The 19374-nt window shown below is 42.6% G+C and overlaps 1 protein-coding gene across 2 annotated transcripts in view; it reads left to right on the top strand.

Annotated features, from left to right (window-relative positions):
• The first annotated feature begins 3833 nt into the window (after positions 1 to 3833).
• LOC116852073 (zinc finger MIZ domain-containing protein 1-like) overlaps positions 3834 to 19374 on the top strand; it is a 71714-nt gene continuing 56173 nt past the window's right edge. Inside the window, exon 1 of one of the 2 annotated variants that reach the window (XM_032832079.1) lies at positions 3834 to 3854. The gene's annotated coding sequence lies outside the window, so the exon portion shown is untranslated. Of the gene's footprint in view, positions 3855 to 4872; positions 5858 to 19374 lie in introns of those variants that run through there. The other variant, XM_032832077.1, reaches the window with a different exon arrangement.

The raw sequence follows: 19374 nt of genomic DNA, 5'->3' as shown, positions 1-19374 counted from the left end.
ATGTATATAACTAGGGTTAAAATGGTCTCGAGTTTATCTTCAGGGGTTCGTTGTGGATTGAATCATTGGCTACGGAAGTATTTGAAGATATAAACTTAACATGATCTTTAATGCTAAACTCTGTTCTTTTTAGCGCAACTAAAGAAACAGTAGTTGCACTAGAACTTCGTTCTCCTTTTCCCTTCAACGCTAGGCGGTTACATACTTGTTTCACCCTAGAGGCAAACAGTACAGTCTAGTTCGACTAAAGAGAATAAACTTGATCCTATAACCCTGAACATAAAATTTACCCAGACCCCTTAAGTTAATCTTATAATTCCAAACATGGTCAAATTTATCCAGATCAAACGTGACCGTTCTTAAAAATGAAAATGTATCTTCATTATTTTATATCTTTTCATTGGCTTTTTTCGATTTCATTGAATTGCAGAAACAACAATAGATTCATATTCCTAAATGTTTATTATACTAATTAAACAAAAAAATAATTAAATTTCGATAATTTTTCGTGATATTATGAGCAAATGTGATAGATAAAATTTACTCATGTTTAGCGTTTATATAATTTTTTGATGTTTAAGGTTCTAGGGTTATATATATATATATATATATATATATAAAAGATCGGATTTTGAACTCCGGCCTTAAAGTTTCATATACTTATGCTGCAATTCTAAGTAGAATCGTAAGTCTCGTAACTTGTTCTCGTAAAATTCGTCAAAACTTATGAGTAGATTTACAAGTCTATGCAATATCATATGTCGTACAATTACTTGTAAATATCGTAAATTACATGAAATCGTAGATATTTACGAATAATTGTATGACATATGATATTGCATAGACTTGTAAATCTACTCACAAGTTCTGACGAATTTTATGAGAACAAGTTACGAGATTTACGATTCTGCTTAGAATTGCAGCATTAGATAGACTTTCATAATTATGACGACGTGAGACAATCGATAATGGAAATTCTATAATTTTTTGAATTTTACGTTTATGTGAGGCAAAAACATTGTATTAAATAAATCATTAAGTTTACATCATATAATAATGTAAGCTTTTTGTTATATTGACGCAGCAATAAATTAACTAAAAATTACACTGAAATTTTCATCTTACATTTTACATGACATATTACTTTGAGCAAATTGTAATTACTTTTTTCGTATTTTTATGCCTCTCTCGCCACTCTATATAATAAATATGAGTTCAATATAAACCGTTCATAAGAAACGCAACTTTTACAAGTCGCGCACGATTAGAAAAATTGTTGTCAAATTTACGAATATCTATCTGAGCAGTTTCATAACTATACTCAGATGGACTTTTATGATTATTATGACACGGCATAATTGATCAAAACTGTATAATTTTTTAATTATATTTATTTTTAAGACAAACACTGAATTGAATCATTAAATTTTCATTATGCAATAATGTAATTTTTCTCTCATATTGATGCAATAACAAAAACATTTACTAAAAATTGCACTCTGTTTTCATTTTACATGACATTGTTCTGAGCAAATTTTTAGATTTCTATCATATTTCGTCATTCTATAGTAAATATGAGTGCCACATGAATCAGCCATAAGGGATGCAACCTTTACAAATCGACTGGTTATGCTGCCAAATTGACATACACACATCTGTCTGAGTATATAAAGTTTCATCCCCCTTCCACCCTAATATATACAGATGTAAAATATTTCTATATAAAACAATACGCATGCTCGTATTAGACGACGTAGATGACCTAGAACAAATCGAGAGAGTCGTGTAGAAGATCCAGTTGCGTCCAGTTCGTCCAGTTGCGAATTTGAGATCGAGAACAAAAATCGATGGGATCATCGCGCGAGGAGACGTAGCGCGGAGGGGCGCGATTCGGTAGCGGAACGCGAATTACCGCGCGAGTGTCCCCGCTCTCACGTTGCGGCCACGTCGTCCGCGAGTTCGCGCGCGAAGCTGTCCTATACTCGACTCGCGAGCGCGCACCTTCGTATAGGCGACGAGTTATCGGGAGAGACGTATCGACACAGACACGCATACCTGCCTGCCTGCCTGCCTGCCTGCCCCGCCGGTGCATAAGTTCTCTGGAGGGCACACATGTAGAAATGCTACATGCGGCCGGCCAGGTTTGGTAGTAGGGGTCTGTGTACGTCCCGGTAGCGACAACACACAACGGCGTCGGGAGCAGCCGACAACGGAAGACGGAGGACGACGCCGTGGCGGAAAGAGCCGGGTAGCGGACAAAGAGAGACGGAGAGAAACCCGGTGAGAGGGCGAGCGGATAGGGGGAAACGAGAGAAGAGAGACAAGGAGAGAGAGGCAGACAGACGCGCCGGTTTCTCGGATCTGAGCAACGCGTACGAGGACGGGAGACAGAGAAGGACAACGAGGCGCGCTGCGGTGGCGTCATGAGTGCGAAAGAGAAAGAGAGAAGGAGAAGGATAGCTGGGGTGAGGTCCTTTCCCTCTATCGTACGGCTCCACCCACACGCCGCCACCGCCGCCGCCGCCGCCGCCGCCGCCGCCGCCGTGGAGGCGCGCAATCTGGCAACAGTGGCTCGCTATAACCGATATTGTGGCCGTGGATTGAATGGAGGGGAACTAGAGCTCAGGTCAAACCGCCCCACCGGCAGCGACAACTCCTCTCGGTCGCATGGAGGAGAGCGACCCCTCGCTCGCTACCTCAACCCCTGCGCGTCCTGCTCCGTCTCGTTCTCGCGCACACCCTTCCACCCTTACTTCGTCTGTCGCGCTTACTCGCTCCTTCTCCTCGCTCGGCGCAGCCGCATCTCTCTTCTCCCTGCGTCTGCACCCTACCAACGCGACGGCGGCGGTGGCGGCGGCGGCGGTGGTGGTGACGGAGCATACGCGTCTGCCGCAACGTACACAGGTCGCCAATGATGCCTGCGGTTCCGGTTTAGGTATTTTCAAGACTAGCACGTCGCACGCGCAGAGATCCGTGCATCGCGACTCCGAGCTGGGAAAGTTTGTATTAGCGATTATTAATTTGCGAATACAAGACTAGAAATCTGGTCTTTGCTGCATCAAGTTGGCACTGTCTAAAATCAAGTAAATACATACTTGACACTTGGTGAAAGAGAAAAGAAAATGATTACAAGATAATTCAGGAAGTGGAGCTATAAAGAACAAGCCTACGGCGTAACAAACTAACTGCGTTTTTTATTAAAGCCCTGTTCAGTTTCAAAAAACTTCTGAGTTAGTGTACACTAGTGCAATAAATTAGAGTGAAAGAAAGTATACTTGTTTCAGTCTAATTTATTGCACTAGTGTAAAAATTCCTCGAAAACGACTTAGGATCCAACCTTTTGGTAAGCTACCTGATAGTTCAATCATATGTCTGTCTTCGTTTTTTTCTTCAAATTGGACAGAGACAGACACATGATTTACTTGTAAGGTAACTTACCAAAAGGTTGGAACAATAGTCCTTACTGATACAATAAGTTAGAATGAAAGGCGTTTCATTCTAAGCGCTCTTGCGCTAGTTCAAAAGTTGTTCGAAAATTAACAGATCTTAGATAATCTTGTTCAGACCGGAACAGCTTGAGCATCATTGTCGCTCCCTGTACACGTGTCGCCGCTGCCGCGCTTCCTTCCCGCCAGATGGCGGCCGAGCATGCACAGGCGTACTCGCGCGTGTGTGCGTGTAACGTTGTCCCCACCCGACGCGGCGCGGCACACTCGTTCACCGACGATACCGAGGAACGCTGGCGGAGATCACCACTACAACGATAACGGTGCTCGTGCCGCGCGCGTACTACTACTACCACCACCACTACTCCAACTACACACTAATCTACTACCACACCAGCGCGGTCGTCGGTGAGTTTCACCCAACCGTGAGGTAACACACACACACTCGGTCTTTGTATGCGCGCGTCGCGCGCGTACATATGCGGCGCGCGGGAGAGACGCGAGATCGTGACGACGAATCGACGCGGGACAAGGACGCACAGCGTGCGCGCGACGAGGACAGCTAGAGAGCGCTCTCACGAGAGCGAGAGAGAGGTGCGTTACGTGTACATGAGGGAGGAAGAGAGAGATGTGTGTGTGTGTGTGCATGAGAGAGAGAGAAATACGAGAACGGAGAGAAAAAGAGAGAACGAGGGACGCACGAACGAATGAGCGAGAGCAACGTCGTCGGTCCCAACAGCCTCTCACTAGACAGTATTACTTTCAACCGTTTAGCGGGGCCAATGCTACCTGGCGCGGAGTAGTAGTCACTCAGCCGAGCAGTCGGAATCAGCCGTCCAGGGGACAGGGAGAGGACGTCTCTCTTTTCCTCTCTTCCCTATCTCTTTTCCTGTTTCTTTTTATTATCTCATTCCTAGCGTCGCGTGCTTCCGCGTGCGCCGCTTCAAGAGAAAGAGAGAGAGAGAGAGAGTCAGCGAAGTGAGGGAATCGAAAACGAGGGAGAAAAACCCAGAAGCGCTTATCTTATCTCCTGACTTGTCAACATACAGACGCGTATTCACACGTCGCGGTAAATAAATCAAGTTACGGCATTATCGCCGCGTCGGTGCGTCTCGCCGTCCACGTGCCTCACGGGGAACGAGAGACGCTCTCTCTCTCTCGCGGCGGCCGCACCGACGCTATGCCCGTGACAGACTGAGGCGCGCGACCGCCGCGGCCGATGGATATAAATAAAGTTTCCGCGGACGCGGGAGTACGCTCGTGCACGTACGCGAGAGAGAAAGAAGGCACGAAAGAAAGAGGCGAAACGGGCGCGCGCGGCGCGGTGACTAAGGTAGTGGCGGCGGAGGTGGTGGAGGAGCCGTGGAAAAGAGGGAGATCGAAGAACGCGCGCCGCGGCTGGCACGGCCGTTGTTTCAGAGCGAGTCTCTTCCGGAGAGCCCGCGTCGATCTGCGTTGATCTGCGTCTAGCCAACGTTCATTCGCTGCTCGGCTGCGAGCTCGAGCGAGTGTGTATCGCGCGCGCACGTACGCACGCAAGCCGAGGAATCCCGCGCCGGAAAAGCGCCGCTCATCGCAGCACGCCGGCGAGGACTCCACACACAGCCGGTATCGGCCACGGCGGAGGAGTAGAGAGAATCCCCTCCCTCCAGGCGCTGGGCACGGCGTGGCGGGGAGCGCGCGGGGCGGCGCATCGCATTCGAGTCGCACGCGCGTGCAAGACTCTCCGACCGGTTGTAGCCTGTGGTCGCCTTCAGTCGGCTCGTAGCTTGTGCGACGCACGTTGCTCGTGTTTCCCACGCTCACACTTCCATTCGTCCCGCACGTTCTATCATCGCCGTCTGCTGTCGTCGTCGTCATCGTCATCGTCATCGTCGTCGTCGTCGTCGTCGTCGCCGTCGCCGTCGTCGTCGCCGTCGTCGTCACTAACGTCGTCGTCGTCGTCGTCGTTGTTGCTTCTCAGTCTTCGCCGTCGTCTCGTGATCGCGGTTGTCGTCGTCCGTCGTCATCGTCGTCGTCGTGGTGTCTGTAACGAGGTGATGAACACCCGGTGGCATCTCAGATGGTGGCTACGCCGAGAAGCGTAGTGACAGTGCTTGTCGTCCTGCCGATGGACGATGACCATTAACGTGCAGGACAGCAACAACGCTGCGCTCGTACGTGGATGCGCGGGAGGGAAAACAGTGTGCTCTGTGTGATCTCTCTGTGTGTTTTCTTTGCGTCTTCTCCTTCGCGTTCGCACGAATAACCGGATACGCGTCCGCACGTAAGGATTGCAGGCGAACGCGCGTGTACGCGTCCCCGCGTGTGTGCATTATTGTATGTTTTGGATTATACGACGCCGCGAAGAACTTCACTTCGCCGCTGTTGATCAAGGATAAATAATAACGACCCGTTGTGTGCTCCATAAGGTGAGTGTTACCTACCAGCTGATCCTCGGATGCACGACTCTCTCTTTCTTCCTCTCTCTCGCTCGCTCGCTCGCTCTCTCGGGAGTTCAGACTTGCATTCCGAAACGTTCTTCTTGAGAAAAATTTTAGTGAAAGTCTATAGTCCACGTTACATGAATGTTCGGTAAAATTCTCCTCAGAAGGAACATTTTGGAGCGCAATCTTAGCCTGTTTTGGAAGAACTTCTGAGCTGGTTTTTTTTTTTAGTTGCGCGGTAAGTTGGAGCGAAAGAAAGTATACTTATTTCACTCTAGTTCACTGCACTAGTTCAGAAGATTTTCGAAAACGAACAGCGGACCCATTAGGAATTATCCGGTGCAACTTCAAGCGCGTGCCGTTATACTTCGTTTACGCACACTGCACTTTGTCTTCGCTACGGCTTGAATGCTTCTTTCGATGCAGTTCGGCATGCAGCCGATGTCCAATGATGAAATTGACTTTTGAGGAATTCCCAGAGAAGTTATTGAGAATTTTCTTATTCCGAACTGCCTTGAGAAAACGAACCGACCACTTGGGGTCACATTGCAAACATCCTTGAGGAAAACTTTACTCAATACTTTGGCTTACATCACATATACTACGAAGTATTGAGCAAAATGTCCTTTAAAATTGACATTTTGGAATGCACTCTAAGTCTGTTCTTTTCAGCCGAACTGCCTGCACTGGCGCAGACTGGTACAGTAAGTTAGAGGGAAGCAAAATATATTTGTCTCACTCGAACATATCGCACCAGTGTGCGCCAGTTCAGCTAAAAAGAACAGAGACCTCGTATCGGGACCGAGTGCGCACAAATCGGTCGATCCGACGATAGATCGTGATTCGCGTCGATGGGCGATCGATCGATCGTGATCCCCGTGATGTCGAGTGTGCTTCGATTTACGCGTCTCCTTTCGAATTGAGAGATTCTCTCTTTCCCTGTGTTCATTTCTAATAGTCTCGCGTCAGTGTTCCCAAGTCGAAGTGGATCACTTTCTAAGTGATACTGAATCTTGCGAGTGATTATTCTCCGCCTCTGTCGTGTGTACGCGAAATGGGAGAACCGTTTGTCTGAGTAAACGCAACTTCCACCGACGAGTCTCTATTAATCGATCGAAGATATACCGTTATGACGATCGTGCCGAGTACGACGCGCCTCTGTTTCAACGTATGTACGATACCTCGTCTGCGTGCGGAGGTTAGACTTTGCAAATTGAACGTTGTTCTCCGTATGTGTGCGTCCCCGATGTTTTTCTCATCGATTTGAAATTTCCGTAGTACAGACACCGCGAGCGCACGTCGCGCCTATAGTCGAGTGATCATTCTCGCGTCGAAATCTCAATCGGCAGAAATTGTCGGTCGCAATTAGTCTCAGTTTGTGGAACTATTTCATTTATTTATTTTATCAAATATACGGGTAAAAATTTATGTTTCTTTACAAAAAGTAACAAGAAAAGACATATAGAGACAACAAAATTAACAGAATCAGGAGAAAATATATGTTGAGACATATTAAGAAGATCGATACTATTAGAAAAATCATTAGTTAACATGCTGAATCAATTATAGGTTCAAACATGCTGTATAGCGTTCAAAAAACGAAGAAGAGCGAACGTTATTCTGAAATATTAAATCTCAGGAATGCCAAAATATTAAGATACAAACAATATTGTTGTTTATTACATTATATAAGAACAACAGGTCCGAGATAAGTGCTCTAAAGATAGAATGCACGCTTCGCAATTGTATTACTTGACAATCGTGAGAGAAGAAGGACATGTGGGTCGTCCAACAATAAAGCTCAAACGACGTGAAAAGCGACGTTGAACCCGTCCAATTAAAATATACTGATTGATCAAACACGGAAATCATATGGCGCTTTCATACTTCACAATCGAGGACGAACCAGGGAAAAGTGTAATAATTGAAATGTATTCATATCACATAACGAAAATATTTATCTATCTCCAGATAGATTACCTTTATCTCTAAGAAGATATTACCTATATCTAGGGAGAAATTCAAGCACTTGATAAGCTCTGGCGACAACTGCACGAATATATGACAGGATCCCCCTAACGGAGCCCTAAATCACAAGTGGAAATCCCGCGATGGTCAAAAATAAGTGAAACTTTAGCCCGAAAAGAAGCGGGAAAAATTTCAAAAGAGTCGAGCTCCATTAATGATCGGCCGGTTCTATTTCACAAAGTTACACAAAACGCGTAATAATAGATACTTCTGCTATTCTCTGATCCGCACGCGATGCCAAAAGTGACCGATCACGTCGGCAGGAATGCGAGTTCGCGTAACGCGCGCGACGCGTGGAGAGACACGCGAAGGAACTCGGTGTCCCCGAGACAGTCGCGCGAGAATACGACTCTCGTAATTCGGCGAAACGAAAGACTTGTGGTGTACAGTCGCGGTCTATTGATATTTACCTCGGTCTCTCTCTCTCTCTCTCTCTCTCTCTCCTCGCTCACTCACTCACTCACTCATTCGCTCACTTGCTCGCTCGTTGGCGATACCTTGGCTCGCCATCGGCGCGAAATCCCGCGCGACTCTCTCGTATCGATCGGCGAGAAAACGCCCGCGATCTCTCGTCGTGCCGCTCGCGCTCGTTATTACATCGCGGTAGTGGATATTCCGACCGGCGTGGCGCAGCGCGCCACGGCTAGGCGCTTTCACAACGGGTGATTGTTCTAAAGATGTGTCACTCCGTCCTGCTCGCTGCTCCACCGCCGCCGCCTCCGCCGCCTTCGTCGTCGTCGTCGTCGTTGGGCCGCGGGAGCGAGAAAAAGACGCGAGAGACACGCGGCGACGAGAAGTGACGGAGAAGGCGAACGAGAGGAGCAGCAGCAGCAGCAGCAGGACGAGAAAGAAGGTGGTGGAGGAGGTAGAGGAGGCGATCATCCGTCGTACAGAGACGCGCGCGCGAGGAGAACCAGAAAGTCACGTCCATTCGTAAATCTTCGATGGCTCCCTTTGTAGGTCACGTGGCGTTACGCTCCTCCACCACGCATTCGACACCTTCAGTCTGAGACGGGGTCATCGAGACGTCGCGAGCAAGATCTCCAGACGATGCGATATTCGTGGTTCCAATGGGGTTTCTCTTTCGGCGTGTTTGCTCCCCGAATACTTGGACTGACGACAATCGTTATCCCGAGAAATTACTTGTTTGGGGTTGAATGAAATTAATAGCAAGCCTCGACAGTATTCGTGCAGTGTCAGACGGCTGAACTTATTATTGAGCTGTGGAATAAGTAATTTCAGACTTGTCTGGTTAAAGTGGAACGATTACATATGTTTGTATCATTTTATGAAACAATGAACGTATGCGGGAGATCATTGGAAACGGCGTGTACGTTAGTTCTGTCCTTCGTGAATGCCAAGCTTCACTGTCTGCACTTAAAGTGAAGCAGATACATATTTAATACTTGGTGGAAGGGAGATGAAAAAGAAACATTGCAGGATAGTTCAGGATAGCTATAAGAAACTGACTTATTGTTTCACAAAAATACGACATAAGAACATTGTTCGGCGCTTGGCCTGGGAGAAATCCGAAATTACTCGTTACACAACTCAACGCATCGGCGGATGTGAGTCGTGGATCACGCGGAGCTTAAGATTCTCTCTCTTTCTTCCTCTTTCACTCTCTTTCTTTCCTTCTTTCAATTAATGGCTCCAGGCGTCTAATAAGATCTTCGCCAATATTCGCAAAAGGAGAATTCAAAGCCTTAAAACCTTTGGAAATAATCCAAAGTGTATCCCAAAAATCACAAGTCACGTCCAAACAGGGTTCGAACACGTCCTTACGTCGCGGCTGTTAGACCGGAACTTTCAGCCGGAAGATTCGCCGAGTGTGCCTCGTCGCGGCGCGCACGCTATCGATCTTTTTCGACTTTCCAAAAACAAACGTCGCGACGTGTCGTAGAACGCACGGACGCGGCGCTCGAATCCTCGAGTTCTCCTCGCGGCACGTGTGTCGCGCCTGTATCGATAAAACGCTCGTCGCAAATGAGAACTCGCTTGCCGCTTCCCGTAATCAGTCGTACTATCGTTAATTATTCACTCGCCGACCGGCGACGTTTCTATTTCGCCGACACCGAGCGCGCGAATTCTAATTGCGTTATATTTCGCTCGGCAATGTTAATTCGATTTCGCCACGGCCAATCTTGTCGTCGATTTGTCGCCTGAACTTAAGAAGTTTATCCGCCAGGTGTGTATTTTCAAGGCGCCCAAGGGGCGTATTTTCAGTGGCGCATCATGGGAGTTATTCATATCTAACTATTTATGTCAAACAAGATTATGTTTTTTTATGTAGGGTTTCTCAGACTTTCCTCCGCAATTTCTGTGAGAACGAATTGAGGTGAACATAACGCATGTTTTGCGATATTCGCAATAGTAGTCGAGATATTAATTAAACAAGATCAGTGAATGATTACGCGCGATATGGTAGAGGAGCTGTAGTAGCGATGTGTGCTGTTTTATACATTGCACATTAGGTCAAATTGAAGAAAAAAGCCTTTTATCATTCTGGAAATAAGAATACGTAGATTTTTAGTTATTAATAAGAGAAAATTGTTACATGATTGTGCACGATAATGCACAAATCTTCTTTAATTAATATCTAAAAAATCTATGTTGTCATTTGCAAAATGGTAGAGGACTTTTTTGTTCAGCTTGATCAAATGTATAAGTATACAATGGCGCCACTACAGCTCATCTACCATATCGCGCGTAATCGTTCATCAATCTTCCTTAATTAATTTCTCAAGATTTATTGCAAATATCGCAAAACGGTACGAGACTTTTATGTTCATCTCAATTCGTTCTACGTTGCCACAAAAATTGTGGAAAAAAGTCTGGGACTATTTATTTCACTATCTAAATAATGAATGTTAATTCGAAATTAATTTCATGATACTACCTTGCCACGCTTTACTCACAAAGGAATCTCACAAACGCAAAAATTTTGACTTAAATAAAACTTGGCGTAAATATAAGTTGGGTAAATAGATGAATTTAGAATTTTTTATATAAGCTTTGAAGGGCTGAAATCACCCTTCAAAGGTACAGAAGCTTTCGCCTTTTCTCGAAATATTTTATAAACTGTACGAAAAAAAATATTTTATACAAAATTAAAAAAAATACCTCCATTTAATTACGCTATTCGTTTTTCGGGAAAGAAAATATTTTCAAAAATTCATCTTTTGTACTCTATTGTTTACCATATATGTCGAGTTACCCATTGCCTATCCATTGACTATCCTTGATTTAATTTAGATACATCGAAAAAAGCGAGAAAGCCTCAGTATATTTATGATGATGATTTCACTCCTTCAAACCGTGTATTAGCATCAACTGAAAATTTCTAAATTCATTTATTTACTCAACTTACATTTATGCCAAGCCTCATTAAAATCAGAATTTTTGGATTCGGAAGAATCCCCCCTTTCGATGCAATGCTACTCAAAGTATAAAACAGCAGTGTTCTAGCTTACAATCGACCCGTTTACACATAATCAATGTAGTCAATACTACCACCCTTCTTCTATGTCGTGTTTCCTAACATGAAGCATTTATAATGAACGGTCTTTTATTTGGGTGGCATCGTTTTTTACGAAGTTACACTGGAATAACGGTCATCTATATTACTCCTACCATAAGGTTACATGTGCAACATTGCGATATTCAGTATTAAATTTCTCATGAACAATGCAGACATATCGCACGAAACATCTACGAATGTGTGTTTTATTGTGATAAATGTTACGTTAAAGTGTGCGGCCAAGTTCAGTCCCTTTTATTCAGAAATTTTTAATACAAATTGGCCTTATTTTAGTTTTCGGCGCGCAGATTACGAATACGCAAGTCTCAAGATGAACCAACGTACTGTCTCATTTAAATTTGTATCCATTAGATGGCGACGCTCGTTTTATTTACCGCAAAATAGAAATGTTAATTTGCAGTGCAATTTATTTCTTGGTAGCTCCCGTTTGACCTTACTGATGGTTTTTCAAAGTGTGATCAACGAGCCAAGTGATCTTATTTGACCGTATCTGAGAATCCACTAGAATCCATCAGACGCTTTTGAGATTCAATTCAATCATCTTTTTTCCAAAGACAACACCTAGAACTATCGCCACGACTCGCTGAAGATGATGTTGTCCTTGCAAATTGTCATAGTTTCACTTTCTTTTTTGTGAAAATAAGTAGCTCCATCTAGTGAGGTGCAATTTTAAATGAGCTTTTTTCTCGAAAACTATAAAATAAGACCAATCTGGTTTCAAAACTTTTGTCTGAATAAGATGGGCCACTAGCTTATGCACAGAGAAAACGATTTAGTTGAATCAAATAAACACTTCTTTGGAATAGTCCAAATAAATTTTGATTGATCAAACAAAATTTTATTTGACGCAACAAAAATATTTATGGCTTAGTTCCAAAAAATATATTTGTTGTGTCAACCAAGTAATTTTTGTTTGGACTATTCCAAAAAAACATTTATTTAATTCAACAAATCGTTCTCTCTGTGTAAGCACTTGGCCGCACTCTTCTTGTGTAATTTTAAGCATTTTGGTCTAAATGAGTATCCTTAAGGGGACTAGAACGGTTTGAAATTTCCAAAAAATCGATTTTTGGGTTTTTATATAAGTTTAGTACAATTTTTTAAGAACATTTTGGCACAAAAAAATCTCGATATTCGCAAAATTGAGTTCAGGAGAGCGAAAAATGTGAGACGGCGCGCAATCATGTAGTGTAAGAAATGTAGATATTGTTTATTTAAAACAAACTGATAAACAGTAATAACGGTTCGAAAACTTAGAAATAATAATATCGGAAACAGGAGTTATAGGAGTTTAAGGTTATAGGAATGTGGAAGTCGCTAACAAATATAAGAACAACAACAAAGGAGACGAGAACAGTCGATCGATCGGTAGTAGAAGTAGTCGTTTATTTTTCAAAACAGCATTTTCCGCTCGTTTTGCCACAATTACTCAAGAACGGCTAAAGCTATCGACTTGATCTTTTTTTTGAAATTAAGATAAAGACGTACTGCATAGATTGAACCGAAGTTTGCATATGAAAATTAATTTTTTAATACCATTTTAACAATAAATAACTGGAATTTTGAGGCATTTTTGGTTTTCTGTTCGCTATTTCTCTAATTTTTGAGATTTTTAGCTTCGGTTCAATCTATAGAGGGAAATCTTATCTACAAAATAACACCTGGCGCATTAAAAAATTCCGGAATCATGGCAAAACCTCAAAAATGTTTTTTCAATTTAACAATATCTCACTCAATTATTAATATTTTTTGAACTTCTACCACTTATTGTATTCTTAAAAGTATTTTATAAAAACTAAAAAAAATAAACCTTGTGTATGTTTATTCGTTCGTCCGCAATCGTCATTCGAATTTCATTCAATTTTCGGAAAATGAAACCGTTCTAGTCCCCTTAATATCGTCAGGAACGGTAGCAATAGCAGCACGAGTCGCTGTCAACGGTGATGCTCGCGAATGTTGCGTTTCCCGACATTTCCGAAACGGAAGGCACACAGGTTTTCGTGCTCGGATCGTAATTTCACGGCGACGTATAATGACTTCCAGCGCGGTCCATTCGGAAAGTCGTAAAACTTCTTTTTATGGAGCCTCCGTGTCGTTCACCTCGTATCTCGAGCGAACGAATCACACTAATTCCCCCCTCCCTCCCTGCCTGCCTGCCGATTGACATGTCGCACATGTGCGGCTGGTGCGAACAACAGCGTTGTTTACGCTCTCCCGAATTCTGCTATTGCTCGACAACCGTTGTGCGATAACTCACGCCGGTCGGTTTATCGGTGCCGATCACATGACTGCAAAATTCAACCTCGTGGCGCGGCCTGAACTTCCGTATCTCTTTCAGCGGCGATAATCGTCGGCGCCTGTTATCGGTCGCAAGAACTAACACTCGAAGAAAAAGCATCGATTCTTTTGCCCGCTCGAGCGCACCGTCAGCCGATCTCTTCCTCCACGTATTAATAATGCACTCTTCCTTTGCTGTTCTATTCTTCATCCCACTCTGACATACGGCTGCCTTATTTGAGGCGTAGCTGCCTCTCGTGTGAATAAACTCCTAGTTTTCCAAAGTAGAATTCTCCGCATTATTCTCAGTACACCGTGGTTTGTCCCCACCTCCATCTCTCGAATACATGACGAGCTAAGTGTGCCGACTAGTGTGCGTTCAACAATTTATACCTGACCAAGCTTCAAAACTTTTCAATAACCTTTCACCGTAAGTTCAACTCGTTTCAACCTGGAACAAAGAAATAGGCTTCCATCGAAAATTCCTTCGTAATTCTTTTACGATCCTCTACGTCCTTCATAACCATTAATTGTACGCAAGATATACAATCTATTGTTATATTCTGTTATTCTTTACTATACTAAATTCTTATGTATTTCACTTTCTCTTTTCGTAACCCAACTAAAAAGAAAATTATTATATAACAACATAGCTTTAAAACAACTCTTGAGTGCAGGAGTTCCTCTAAAATTGTAAATTAACGATATGTATCAAGGTATTTATGTCAAGACAGTACTGAAAACGTTACTATACAATTGAACAGTTATTAGCAATAAAAAAAAATATACTGTCGACGCGACATCGAGAAATATTGGCAAAGAAATTTCGCTAACTGGCCACGTCGAACAGTCATACATTGAGAGAAAAAATTGCTAAAACTCACTAAAGTTGCAGTCGCTTTTGGCGCCAACTATATCTTCTCGTTTGTTCGCACAAAAAGGAATAGTGATACACAGTAAAACATGAAATGTCAGCTTTGTCTCAGAAAACTCACTTTAAATTTCAAACGAAAAGCTCAGTCATGCTTTAGTTGTCGATAAATTAAAAAATGTTAACTAATTAACACATTCTCTTTTTACATTTATGTTTGTTATTCTGACTTCAAGGACGATTAAAGCAGTACTTCACGTATGTTAATGTTGGATAACTCTGAGGAATCGTGTTGAAGTATACTAATTTTTATGCTTATACGAACAAAACTGTCCCATCAGCACTTCTTACAAGTCACGTTAGTTTCTTCAATCCTTTATAAGTTTTGGTCGATATTTTAAGCACTTCACGTAAAATTAGAAATGTCTTCTTTTACACTGAACATTCAGTGCTCGATATTTTGCCAAGCACTAATCATACTGATAAGTATTATAAGATTTCTTATATTTCATACATTTATCATTTCACATTTGGTATTTCACATCTTATATTTCATATCTAGGTGTGTTCTGTAAACTTATAATAGACATTAGAGTCACCACCTTTAAAAGGAAGTTTTGCCTTGTAAAGGGTTAATTTACTTCTCGTGTTATTTTTATGTCGTATTTAAAACAAGCATAAATATAAGAGGAGAACGTGGGAGTCAATCGATTAACATTTTTGCGTAGCAGGATATATACGCATATAAGATTATATCGTCATAAATGTTATAGCAACACTTGCTACAAAAATAGTTCCTCCGGCCATAATTCTTTTCCCCTGCTATTATAATCACAGATACCAAACGACTTTTTCCTCAGTGTGGAGATTAAGTCGGAGTAGACGATAAAAGGATCAATCCGTCACTTCTGCAATTACAGATTACCGGCGGGACCGAAAATTAAGATTAAAAACGCGGAAACTCGATTAGGAATCGGGCGGCTCGCTCTGCCGAGTCAAATTCGAATGATTTACCAGAGACTTTCGGGATGATGAAAGCCTACCGCCGTGTGTGCCTTTCCGCGTCTGGGATATCGCTTATATTGACTCGCTCGTCACAAAGTATTAGCGGCGGTTGAATTCGAAGCAGGCGCACACGTCCGTAGACCGGGCGATAATCTTCACAATATTAAATGCGCAATATTCTTCCTCTCTATGACGAAGCGCGGCTATCTAATCGTTTATCGCTGACGCGCCACGAGTCACTGTACCGTGTTATCGACGTGCGATGATAATTATCCGCGATAGTTGCCGAAACTAGACACCCGAGCCAAATATTCCGCAATCTTCCTGCACCCACAAATCTCGAGTTCCTAAAGGGACTGGAGGGTCAGATTGCCTGAAAATCGTGCTTGTTCTTTCACAATTTTTTATGACAAACTGAGTGAATATGCAAAAGTGTTATTTTGACGTGTATTTATACAACATATAAAGAGAAGAAAAATATCATTTTGATGAACAAATATTCAATATAAGTGTATGGTACATGCTGTTAAAATAGATTTCGTTTTTCTTTTCAAGGTCGTCATTTTAAGCAGTAATAACTTGACTGTAGGTGATTCAATTAAGCTGAATTTTAGGTAGAAGATTTTCGTAAGCTTGTCGTTATCGTGTGAACCACTGACAAACTCGTGAAAATATTTAATTTTGAAATATTAATTTTTTTACTATAAAAGAACTGAAAATTTAATAATATTCCATTAAGATATTTGCAATTTTGTTAACTTTTACTCAATTTCTATTATAGTGGTTTACACGATAATGACAAGCTTATGGAAATTTTCTACTTGAAATTCAGTTTAACTGAACCACCGACATCTGTCCGAACCACCGTCAACATATTACTGCAAAATGACGACTTTGAAAAAAAAAAACGATATATTAACGGGTGTAGTTCCAAAAAGTATTCACCCCCGATTTTTTTGAAACTCAGTATTCTTACATATTTTGACGCGCTGATTACGAATATCATAGTGAAAATTGGCGACTATTTGATTTTCATGGTAAAAACCATGAAAAACCAATAAAAATTATAGTTTTTTACGTTTACCTCAATAAATACGAAAAATCATGATAAATGTTTTAGACAAAAGCTTTAGATCTCACAGAGATAAACATTTTAGGTTGTATATATTTTCACCGTACGAATAATAGTTTTCGAGGAAATGGAGTATAAAGACAGTAACAGCGTTAACATCTATTGTCGTTGCGGTTAAAAAATGTTTAATTTTTTTTCTTAATAATTTTTTAATAAACGATGACCGACAGCTAATGTAACGATAAGTAGGGTTAGGTTAGTTTTTAGGGGGGATGCGGGGGGCGCAGCCCCTAGTCGTTCGATATTTTTCCCGTGTTGCAAATGTTAAAAATGTTAAAAATATTCTTAAAAAAAGTTGTTAGAGTTCCTTCATAACTGTAAGTCCTCTTTATTTCTTTTCGCCACGATTCGGGGGAAATATACTGTCTACGTGGTGAAATAACCCGCAGAAGGGATTCGCAGAAATCGAGTATAAAGACCGTAACAACGCTGTTACGGTCTTTATACTCGATTTCCTCGAAAACTATCATTCGTACGGTGAAAATGTATAGAACCTAAAATGTTTATCTCAATGAGATCTAAAACTTTTGTTTAAAAATTTATCATAATTTTCTGTATTTACTAAAATAAACGTAAAAAACCATAATTGTTATGGGTTTTTTATGGTTTTTACCATAAAAATCAAGTAGTCGCCAATTTTCACTATGTTATTCGTTATCAGCGCGTCAATATACGTAAGAATACTGAGTTTAAAAAAAATCGGGGGTAAGTACTTTTCGGAACTTTATTTTAACTGTATGTACTATACACTTATATTGAGTATTTGATCATCAAAATTATATTTTTCTTCTCTTTATATGTTGTATAAATACACGTCAAAATAATACACGTCGGGTGTGGAAACCGCTTCTTACGAACTGAAAGTCTTCTCTCGAAATCTGCAAGATTCGATTTGAATTCTGAACTCTGTGAGATCATGGAACACTTCCGCATATTCTTTCAGTTTGTCATAAAAAATTGAGAAAAAACAAGCATTTTCAAGCAATCTGACTCTCCAGCTGCCCTTAAAGCTCTAGAATTTTACAATCTTACAGAATTCAGAATTTAGCAATCTCGTGAAGTTCGGAATTCAGCGATCTCATTTCGTGACTATGGAGAATTAAGAATTCCATGATCTCACAGAGTTCAGAATTCAAATCGAATCTTGCAGATTTTTCGAGAGAAGACTTTCAGTTCGTAAGAAGCGGTTTCCACACCCGAGACACGACCAGTACACGTCTCTACTGCGTGTTTCTTTTTTCCTTTGTTTGGCGAGATCCCGAATCGAAGGATACTCTCTCGCTCATCCCGATGTTACCCGTCGTCGTCGTCATCGTTCGATTCTTCCCGAAGCGGTATTTCGAACGGAACGATTCTCAGCGGACTGTGACCGCTATTAATCCATGCCGAGAGACGAGCGCTTGTTCCTTAAACAAGTGGGTTAATTGGCAACAAATCGTTTCCTTCCTCGAAATATCGTTCCGAGGGAAACGCGAGCGTGAGCGCGCGATCAAAAGAGGTGTCAGTTTCTTTTGATACGACGTAGACTCGCGCGGGCAGAAAGAAAGCGCCGCGTGGATTGATAAATCACCTGCGAGGTGTTAATGGCACGAGCGAAACGCGTGCCGGACTAACGCGAAAAGCCGGATACACGCTGCGAGCGATACCGATTTTCCGCCGAGAGTCTGGAAAACTACTTGGAACCATCATCCGGCCGATAATATCGAGGTTAAAAGAACGGAACCCGCTGGAGATAGATCGATCCACGAGTCCGTTGACCGAGCTCGGAACTGCCGCGTCCAGAAAAAGAAAGAAAGAAAGAATAGAGAGGAGAGAAAAAAGCCGGGAAATCTCAAGAGCTCGGGAAAAATCGTGAGAACGGATCGAAGAACCGCATTCCTCCGCCGGTTCGCGCGATAAGGCTCGACGAAGATAGCAAGCGAGCGAGGCATCGTCGTTGTCGTCGTCGTCATAGTCGTCGTCATCATCGAACGTCGTTGACGTTCGCTTTGAGGGAAGCCGAAACTATGTCAGGATCCCTTGACATTTGTGTGTCGCCGCTTCGACGCTGCCGACCTTGTCCAGGCCTCGCTTTTTCCCCTCCCCCGGCTTTTATATTCGCCCCACATTCGCGCGTAGGCGTTATGGCAACGCAATCGATTCGCAGTAAATTTTGATAACGCCGAGATGTACGAGGGAGAAAGAGGAAAAGAGATAGAGAGAGAGAAGGGGGAGAGCGACAGAGAGTGCGGCCCGTTATCGAAATTAATAATTCCCGTGAAAGGGGCGCAACAAAACGCGACGTGCGCGCGGGACTCGTCCGTCCAATTCATGACAACTCGGAAAGGAGGATGCCCAAATCTTTATAGCCACTAGCCTTGGGGCATATACGGGTTGGGACCTGGTGAATGTTGTAGGTGTAGTGGTTCTCATTAAAAGTCCCCATTGTACCATCCACGTAAGTCATTGCAGTCAAGGGATGTAGGCGGTAAAGTAGGAAAAAGAGAATTTATGTGAAAAAGGAATTATAATATTCTCCGTGTATAAGATCATCGGTGTTGCGAATTTCCCAAATATGAGTGCAATCTGATCAGTCATAAGGGATGCATTGTTGTTGAATTTAATATACTTAAAGTCTCTCTATCGGGGAGAGGGGGGGGGGGGTTATC

This window comes from Odontomachus brunneus, unplaced genomic scaffold, assembly GCF_010583005.1.
Source record: "Odontomachus brunneus isolate Ranch 3 - 2012 unplaced genomic scaffold, Obru_v1 Obru_scaffold_201, whole genome shotgun sequence".
NCBI classification, from domain to species: Eukaryota; Metazoa; Arthropoda; class Insecta; order Hymenoptera; family Formicidae; genus Odontomachus; species Odontomachus brunneus.
Note: the sequence above shows the minus strand (reverse complement) of the source record. Positions and strands in the feature narration are given on the sequence as shown.